The 10377-nt window shown below is 37.4% G+C and overlaps 1 protein-coding gene across 3 annotated transcripts in view; it reads left to right on the top strand.

The window, feature by feature from the left end:
- Positions 1 to 10377, top strand: part of NEK7 (NIMA related kinase 7) — a 66438-nt gene that overhangs the window by 17753 nt on the left and 38308 nt on the right. The gene's annotated exons all lie outside the window — the stretch shown is intronic.

Here is a 10377-nt window from a genome sequence, read left to right as displayed (position 1 = left end):
TGAAAATACTGTACAAATCTACTGTTTTTTAAAAATTAATTTTAGTAGCTCATTTCTTCAGATAGTAAATATACTCCAAAAGTGCATACATCAAAGACAGTGCATATGTAATCAAAGTCATGATAATTGAAATGAATTACTGTTTCAAGAGACTGAAAGTTACCTGAAACAAAAATAAGCCAAAAAAGAACTGTGCCTGAAGCTATAGTTCTATGTTGCCTTTAGACTGCAAGATACAACTGAGTTCATATTACCAAGTTTATGAATAATACATTTATGTGTGTGGGACCTGAGTTAGTAATTAAACACAAGTACACTGTGGAATTAAGTGAATTGCATGGGTCAGAATTTGAGTGTGCTTGAGGGCCTTGATTATTTCCATGACTCACAGCTTAAATGGGAGAAAAAAACAGCAGTTTTATGGCAGAAGATAGAAGAGCAGCAAATTGATTGAGTTTCTAAGGCAGCCAAGAAATATGATGTCCCTGTAAACCTCAGCATAAGAAATTAGGATGGCTGAATCTTTGCTCAGATACCTTGTCATTGCAGTAAACCATAATACTTTAACCAAAACTGGCATTTTAAGTGGAAAACTTCTTTTGAATAAGCCTATATTCAGTAGTATTTCCGTTTTCCTTTTTGCTTTGTTAGAAGCTGCTCAGAGGCGTGTGTTTGTAAGACAACTACACTTAATTTTTTTCTGTTGGGATTGCTCTGGAAATTCATTGATTTGTTCAGTTTCAAAACTGAAACTAAAATTTTATTTTCTGATCTCTTGAGAGGAGTTTAGCATAATATTTGAAGCTCCATTGCCATCAGTCCTGAAGGGTGTGTTTTTTCTTTTTCTTTTTTCTTTTAAATATTCTATATTGCTGAACCATGTATGTCAGATTTCAGACTCTTGCTAGTGTTTCTGGATTTTAATCATTTTCTTCTAGCTGCACTAATGCATGCCGTGTTGGTTTCTATGTCATATTCCTGACTTGCTATTTTATTTCTGTGATTTCCTGTGCTCTGCAGCACCAGGAGGCAGGGCTAGACCTGGAAATGATTAAAAAAAAAAAAAAAGAGAGAGAGAGAGAGGGGGGGAGAGAGAGAGAGAGAGACTTCCCTTCTGGGAAAACTGCCAGATATATACTACTTCAAAAGCTGAAATATATTTGAAGAACTTTGATCATCGGTCTTAAAACATTAGGCTAATTCTTCCTTCATTTACAATGCGTGAGAAACCAAAAAGGCCAAATGTGACTTGAAATGCATGTCAATTAAGGTGGCTGTGGAATGCCTTGGTACTTAAAGAAAAATCATAAAGTCCAGCCTATCAGTGTTCTAACTATGAAATTTTTATAACGGTGTTTGCATTAAGAGTACTGAGGCATTATAAAATGTAGTCTTACAGAGCTTCACATGCCAGTATGTGTAGCTGAGTTCTTGGACATCAGACTTCCTCATTTGACAAAAGTCTTTCCTTCCCATGAAGAAGGCATCGCATTGTCCATATACTGATGTAAAGTGATAATTTCTATTACATCAAAGCCTTCTTTTTCAACCACTTGATAAATTTCTAAGGATTTACCTGGTTGTTAGTAGTGAATAGGGGTAAAGAGCTGTGGCTCTCCCAAATGACTTCATCCTGACGTGGTCCTCTGATTGCATTAAGGTATCCAACATATGCTACATTTCTCCTCCCTCCCCCCCCCCCCACCGTTATTGACTAATGCATGTCAGGAGGAACTGTTTGCTGTGATCTGTGGAAATAACTTTCCATATGAAGGCTGGATCTACATAAAGACCATATTAGCTGAACGAGAAGTGAGATCTGGATGACCAATGGGGAAAAGAAAAAAAATCTTAAGAGTATTACGATATATCACCTAGAGTTGCAGTGGTCGTGGCAGCACTGACCATGCTTTGACAGAGCCATTTCAGTTTGCATAGTTGACATCTAAAGCGGTTCTGTAATGGGACAGAATATCAAATCATTACTGTATTTCTGTGACATTCCCTGTACTTCCCTGGAAGTACATTTTTTTTATATGGCCACTGTACTTAATTTCACTATAAATACACTTTAATATGTTTCTCTTCTGCTGAGAAGTGATTGCCTTTTGGAGGAGTTCTTTTAGGTCTTTTCTGAATGGTTCTTGCTTTTAATTTCAGTCATGCTTCCTTTTACTCAAATCAAAGTGCTGCTGCATTTTTTTTTTGATCCTCATTAATGCAAGCCCAGCATTGACTAAACAGACTAGGAATAATTCTTCCTGTCACATGAGAGGCACTGTATCTCTGTTAGATGTGTGTGTGCCTTGGAGTTGTCCTGATCTGCTTTCCTCATCTTCACACTGAGACAGCGTCTCTAAATCCTGTATTTTGTGCTAAGTAACATAACTGAGTTCTGGACTTCTCTGCTTTTCTGTCTTCTACCCATTTACATCTTGTATCTCAGCCTTTATATTCCTTTATGTTATCTACCTTCCTCTCTTATCTTGGAAGTCTCATTTTCCTTACGATTTGTTTTTCTGGCTGGCTCGAATCTATCTCTAATCTGTTTCTGTGCATTCTGTCAGTGACTCTCACTTTACCATACCAAACACTGCTGTTTGGTTTTTTTGCCTTCAAGGTTTGGTGTGACTTACTATCACTGTTCAGTTACTCTCTCTCAAACAGTTGCAGCATGTCAGGCCATTCTTTGTTCCACAAGGTTTGCCAGTTTTGATTGCTTATGAAGCTTTCCAACAAGAATACTTATTTTCTGCTATTAAAATTTTATTTTTAGTTTGTGCGGAATGTATATTGGTGGAATTTGAGTAGAAGCAAGTCGCAATAAGATGCAATGGGAGGAAGGACAAGCAGATGGTGACAAACTTCTTTCTGAATTTGTAGTTGCTGCTGAGTCCATATACTTATTATATTCTCACTATATGTTATATGTTCTTTCCAATGGAAATTATTTTTTTGAGATGCTGTTGAAATATAACCTAAATAAATACTGCTTTCATTAATGAGTTTAAGCTACACTTAGCCAAAGAAATGTCAGAAGGATCGGCCACAGATAAACTATGAATGTAGAAGCCCAAACTTGAAGTTAGATAATCTTCACATGTATTAAGTCTGTGGTTCAAGTTACACTGACTAGATCTAGGTTATACCTAAGCAAGAAGCAGTACATCTCTAGTGCTATCACTGTAAATAATCTTTGCAACAGAACCTTGAGTATATTGTATGTCCTTCTGTGCAATGAAACTTCATGGTGACTTAGAAGGGGAACATAAACAACTACTAGATACCAAAATGAGCTTTCTCAGACCATCTTCATGGAGCAAAAGCACTTTGGTATCAGTGAGTGAATCACTCCTGTAGACAGTTACTTTCCCCCTGTCTGATCTCAGTCCTGATTCTTGCCAGAAATCTACAAAATGCCTTTTGAAACCAAGACTAAGTATTTAAATTCCGAAAGCTACCTGTAACCAAAACAGCGGCTTCAGTGAAGAGATTGGTTTTATGTTGCATAGGAAGCTTGTACGTCCTTCCCCCAGTCTTTGTCCCACAGAGTACAATCTACTTGTCATTCTCAAGTAGTTAGGTTGTAAAATGCTTAATCACTTCCCCTTATTTATCTCCACTTTTTAACTGCCTGTTTAACATTAATGGGTAAACAACTACCTTTCTTTCAAAGCTGTTAGATTTTGAGAAACAGTTCTCAGTGGTATTTGGCTTTGTGAGATGCTCCACCTATTTCAGACCTAAAGAAAGACTTCCCAGTCTGAAAACCTTTGTAAATGCTATTAGCAGTAATGCCTTTTGTTGGGCTAAGCCTCTGTCCTTGAATGATCACAGCTAGGGCAAATCAACTGATCATTTAATGATCAACTGAAGCATCGTAATGAAGACAAGTCCCTAAATCATCACATTACCAAATAAATTACTGCCAGTGTGAACTGTGAAACTGTTACTAAAACACACATGGATTAAAATGGTATTTTTTTTAGACTTTAATATTTAGACAAAATATCTAGAGACAGTGACTGTAAGAGTATTCACTTTTAAGTTGTATTTTTAAAATAAACTTTTGCTACTCAGAATATTAAGTGAAAGTGCATGTTTTCACAAAATTTTCACAAAATTGCAATTTTGCAATGCCTTGCGTTGTTCTATGATTCTTTCCCTTTCGTTCCGGGATTGGAGACCCTATGTTAGGGGATCAAACAATGAAGCCTTTTATCTAGCACTTTACATTCATTATTCATTGTGTATTGTCAGTGGATTGTTACTTGGAGCTTGAATTAGAGATAATTAATCACAAGAACGCGTTGTAATTTCACACTTTATGAAACACTCTTGTCTCAGTATAGTAGTGCTGGAGTGGCAAAATACCTTAATGCTAATTTCTGCTATTCAACTCTTGATATTTATGTTCTATTTCTTTATTTTGCTTATTTGTTTGCAGAATTATCATGTTCATACTTTGCTGTTGGAATACTTTTTGTTAAGATATTTTCATTTTATACAGAATTTTAAACAAATACTTTTGAGTTGAGTTGCCATTTAAATGGTGAGATTGAAGTGCTTTGTCCTTCTGATATCAAAGGGAAAAATTTTGGAAAAGCACTGGGCTTTAGAGCATGAGGAAGAAAGTCAGCTCCCAACTTGGCATGTTTTGAAAGTGGTAGCTCTAAGTTAACATTCTAAGTTAACACTGCTGCATTCGTTTGACCTCAGAAGTTAAGTTAAATTGGTAGTTGGTAATTGATCAAATATGTTCTACGCTTGGAAGCTACAGCTTGATGTATTCCATCTGGTGGTTAAATGGCTTTAAAACTTTTTTGATACAGTGTGTGCACAGCTCTCCAGGAACTCTAGGTGCTAGTGTGCCTGTATATGAGAAACTTAGGATGTTGATTTCATGTTTTGCGATGTTTTTTGTTTGGTTAATACATCTGCATAGGAAACAGTTTGTGCTCTGTATCCTACAAAGCTTACAAAGCATTTTAAAATATATATTGGTATTTCTTACATAGTTCTTGCAATGGATATTTCTAAAATACTGAAAGAATACAATTGTAATCCATTCTGACATTCAGGTACTAGAAAAATGATCAGTGCGAAGTTACACAAAGCCCTGAGTTGCATAGTGCACTGTGAGAGTATTTTTGGAGAAATACCAGTGTTTGCTTATCCTTCTAATCTTCCTTTGATATCTGCTATTAACTACAGTGGAAGAGGGGAATATTAAGCTAAATGGACATTTTGTTTCACCTAGTTTACTATTTCTGCATCCCTCTCTAGAAACGGGAAACATGTTTTATATACTTACTGGTTTATTGTATGTCCTGGCAAAAAAACAATTCTAGAATTTTGGTGAGGACTTTAAAAGGTCGTCTTAAGTCTCTGTAGCTATATTTGAATAATTGTTTTGGGAATTTCCCAGAACATGCCAAGTAAGGTATACTGTTTACTATGACATTTTTTGATTATACTCTGTGAAAACTGACACACAAAGTTTAACATCGCTTCAGCTTATTATTAGGTTTTTCACAGCAAACATAAGATTAGCATTTCTACAAAGTAATTATCATAGTCCTCAAAAATAGAATTTGGGGAAAATAACTAAAATTTTTACTAAAAGCAGTAGTATTACACTGTGCAATTTTTGTGGGCTAGAGAAGAAGCGCACCTCCAACCTGAATTGTCCTATGATCCTGACCTTATAAGCAGAGCTAAGAATTATAATTTATTGTTGTTATCTAATTAGTATCCTAACAGTTAATCAAAATGCAGCAGTTCTTATTATTAGCCAGTTACGGTGATGCTAACACTTGTAGTGTAATTACTAGTTCCCAGTAATTGATACACACATTTTCTTGTATCCACCCCTTTCCTGTTCACCCTTCCAGTATGGTGTTATGGTAACTCATCAGCATCCCGAGACCTTCGCTGGAGGAAGGTGTTGGGGGTGGTAGTTGCTTTCTCCTTGGCTGTGTGTGTACTTGGGATTATACTACGTGCTTTCAAGCAGACAGTTGCTGATGCTTGTTACTGGTCTGAAAGTTTACTGACATGGATCGCTTAGGTTTTGTTTGACTTTTACCATATCTGATATAGTTTCCTTAAGGAAGACTGTACAATTGCACAAAGCTGAGCTGAAGCTCAAAGCAAGTGAGACATTAGACACCTGATTGTAACAGCTTTGGTACAGGTGAGTCATCCAGTCACTAGGCATGTGCTGTGATAGCTAAAAGCAGGCTAAAAATTAAGCTTGGGGCAAGACAGGTTGAGACAAAACCTGACGAGCCCTTAGGAATTGCATCGCAGTGCCAGGAGGAGACCTGTGGCCACTGACAGTGGTGGTGACCAATGCTGACCGGGTGCACAGGGCTGCTCAGTGTGCGTGTGAAGTACCTGTGTGTCTCATGCTGGAGTGGGATGCGGTATGAGCTGACCTGTCAGGTTGGTTTACTGAGTAGTGTCACCTGAAGATGGAATAAGTCTTTTTTGCAAAGCTGCTAAGCTGTTGAAGTTGGAATAGAAATAGTGATGTAACTTGATACCACTATGATTATGCCCAGTCTACAGTGAACCACAAGCAAAGGACAGTGTCTCCTGCGTGGTAATCAGGTTTCCTGGAATTCCTTTAAACACATCGTTCTAATAGCTACCAGGTGCTATATGTAATGTGTATATGTAATTTTGACCTACACTTGCAAGGATATTCTTAAACTTTTAAAAATCTTTTATTGTGGCTTCTGTTTTTCAGCATAACATGTTCTTCAATGCTGAGTCATTTGGTGATGAAGTGTAATTTTTTTTTCTTTGTTTGCTGCTTCTGTTTATCCTGGTCTCCTTGAGAGCTAATGTGGCAGAATATACAGTAGGTGCCTCTGATCTGAAATAAAACAGTTCTGCACAATGGAAATAGGATCTATTGAAAAAGAGAATCTGGCAGCAGTTTGAATATGAAGAGGTTAGAGAATCTCCAGAAGCTGAAGTTTCCCCCCTTCCTTGCAATCTTGTGGTTGGAGGAGGTGTATGTCTGTGAAATTAAAATTCTAGATTTCTGGGAGACATATACATTCTTTCCAGGTCAGGTTTTGACCAAAATCTGACAACTTGAAAAATTTTATACCTTGAATCTTCAGAGTATCTTGCTTAGTGTTTGTAAGCATTAAAAAAGACTTTCTTTTCTTTCTGTGTTGCATTATTTTATTTAAAGTGTTTGAAACAATTCAGTTGAACTGAAGCTGTGACAGATTTGCAATTCTACAGTGTGAAGAATAGCAAAAATCTAGAGTCATGTTTGTAAAACTTAAGTCTGAACTTTCCTGAGAGCACTAGTCTTAGCCTAGTGGAGACTCTTAGACTGTTTAATAACAAATCAGAAGTATCAAGAATACCAGTGCTCAAAATACTCAAACAAAATTTTTGTCTTTCTTTCCTGGGATTGCTTGATCCTAGATCTTTCACAGTCCCAAATGTAGGACTTTCTCAGGGGAATAACAAAACAACAAAAATAGAGGTATCAATTTTATGTCCTTAATCAGAGGCATAGCTTATGAAAAATTTGCTACCAAATTTGCTTGTTCAGGTGTGTTGGCAAATACTCCTAATATAGATGCAGTTAGTATGTCTCTCCTCTCCTCCTTCAAATAAGGGAAAGTAACTTAAATGTGTTAGGCTGTAGCTCCTGCCAATTAGAAGAATAGTTGTGCTTGTTCTTGTGTCTAAAGTATGCACACAGGTGTAAGGCATAGTGGTTCACCCGGCCTGGGGTTTGAGTTTCCCTTTCTTTGAGGGAGCCCTATATGCCAGCTGTCCACATCAGGCTGGGGCTCAGAATAAGCAATTCATCCTTTTTTTTTCTTTGACTGTAGTTACAGGGAATTCTTAAAACCATGTGCCTTAATTGCACAAGTAAAGCAGGCTTCTTATTACTGCATGAATGTGGTGACAGTCTGCACAGGCTCTGTGTGCCTGTGTTGCTTTTTGCCTTTAAAATTACCCATCTCTGAGAGGAAAAAATGCAAACTATGTTAAATGCACCATAATAGCAATTGTGTTTTACTCTTTTTGGATGCTGATCAGCCTTGGCTTTGAGAATATTAGAGCATTCTTGGCGTCTTTGATGCACACTGCTGCAGAGGCAGCCATCTACCAAGGCTGTTTATAGTGTATTAAATGTTTATAGGGTATGTTAAATGCTGTTAAATATGTAAAATTGCTTAACCAGCTGCAGGGGTTTGGCTTGAGTCAAATTATTCTCTGTTCAGGAACAGAAAGATAAGGATGTATTTCCAGTGTAACCTCCGTTAGAGAATTCAAAGTTGTAGTTTTAGGATGTGTCCTGCAATGCCCTTAGGAGGGTTTATGATACTGCTCTGTGTGTACTTCAAGAGACTGAGGGGAAGGTAGTGGAAACACCAGATAAGTGACTTAAGAATCAAAATGGAGTTTACACAGTCATTAACTAGTGTAAATTATCTTTATTTTTATTTTTTTTTATCACACAAGCTCTTACTCTTGTTTTAGATCTTGCAGTTGTGCCTTAGATACCTGCTCATAAGATTGAGAAGTTAATTCCAGATAAGTACCATTTTCAGTGTAAAAATTTTCTTTGCGGCTTTGTTTCAGGTTCTTAGTTGTTTGGAGTTCTGTATGTTTGCTTGTGAATCTCCAGACAGTTTATAAGGAATGTTCTTACCTAATCCTTATATGGAAACTTATCAGAAAGGTGAGCGATTTAGTTACTGTTGCATACGATATGAGGTAGCAAGGAGGAGGCAAGTGAGTGGCAGACTGTGTTACTTCGTGCCTGGCTGTTGATCTCTCTAGTAAGTTGTTCCAAAGATCTACTGTGAGAATTTATTGTAATTTATGTATTATTCTGGGATTTGTTTTCTGTCTATCTGTATTTGGAAGGACTAGGAATCCTAACATTATTCCTGTCCCCTAAATAGGTTATCTTCAGAAAACTAAATGGAATTGTGACTTTGTCTGTGACAAATTTGATGAATTTGATTCTTGTGATTTTTAGATCTCCTTCAAGACGTGTTTCTATAGCTGTCCGTTCTTTTCCCTGCTTCCCACCACACATTTTCACTGGTTATTTTAGGGAGGGACAACGATGGTCTCATGCCTTCCCAGTACTTTCTCATTTTATGTGCTACATCTGATATTTAGAAGTTTCCTACAAAAATCATTACAGTTCTTCATGACAGTAGCAAGTGTGAGGACTTCAGTCTGTTGTTAGAATGATGACAGCAATGCTTTCCAAATTCTGATTTGAGGTCTGTAATGGATACAGGCTGCTGCTGCTTTTTCACTGGGTGGGTTCCCAACTGTGATTCATTAATTCAGGCATCAGTATTATTTTAATACTTACACCTAAGAACTCATGTATAGTACTCATTTCTTCTATTACATCTGAGATTGCTTGCTCTCTTAGTGTTAGCCTTCATTTCTTGTGACTTAACCTGCTGTGTTTCTGTTATGCCTGTTTCCTCCTCGAATAATTGCTTCTAGTTTAGTCTGCTTATTCCTGTCATCCTGGCTTTGCTCTACATGTAGTTTTGAGAAGCTTTATTTTCCTTTATTTCTTCTATTTCTTGCAGAGTAGTGCTATTTTCTTTCTTTCTTTCGTCTTTCTTTTTTCTTTGTTGTCTTCCTCTCTAAGTTTGATATTTAACCCTCCCCCACCAATGAAATGATTCTTCTCTCTTCTCCAGTGTGCTTTCTCTTAAGCCAGGCTTGAAGCCAGATGATTGGATTTCTGAACTGAAGTAGGGGCTAGGCAGCAGAGCACCCTTGGCAAGGGCTGTGCCCTGTGAGCAAGAACTAGCCTCCTGCTGGCAGCTGGTTCAAGGACTGATGCTCAGAGCATCATGTCCAGTGAACCCTGCTCTGCTGGGGTTTAACGGGTCATATGTGGACTTCCTGATTCGCTTGAAGTTCTTAGCGAAAGGACAAGGACTCTTAACAGGAGAAAAAAGATTACTAGGGTTAACTTTTTGGAGGAGGCAAAGATGAGATATATTGCAGTGTTAAAATGAAGAGCAGAGAAGTCTAAGCATAAAAAGCTGTAAAAGTCAAGGTGACCCGTGACTGGCTAGAAATATGGGCTTGAATAAACAGATTGCAGAACCCAAATCACTTCACTTCCTAAAGAGAAAGATGTGGGAAAGAGAGAACTGGAGATGACAGTGAAGGTCTAATTCTGATAGCAAAAATGTAGTTATTAAAATAGAGGACAGCAGCAAGATTGTAAGAAAGAAGGATATGCTCAGTATCAAAACCAATCAGTTTGTGGTAATGGTGTGGCAGGAAGAGGAGAAGAAGCTGTAGTATTTGGAATGGAGCTAACTTGAAGGAAAGATGCTGAACTCT

This window comes from Rhea pennata, chromosome 8 (genome assembly GCF_028389875.1).
Source record: "Rhea pennata isolate bPtePen1 chromosome 8, bPtePen1.pri, whole genome shotgun sequence".
NCBI classification, from domain to species: domain Eukaryota; kingdom Metazoa; phylum Chordata; class Aves; order Rheiformes; family Rheidae; genus Rhea; species Rhea pennata.
The sequence above is the reverse complement of the archived record's forward strand: the minus strand, read 5'-3'. Positions and strand labels throughout refer to the sequence as shown.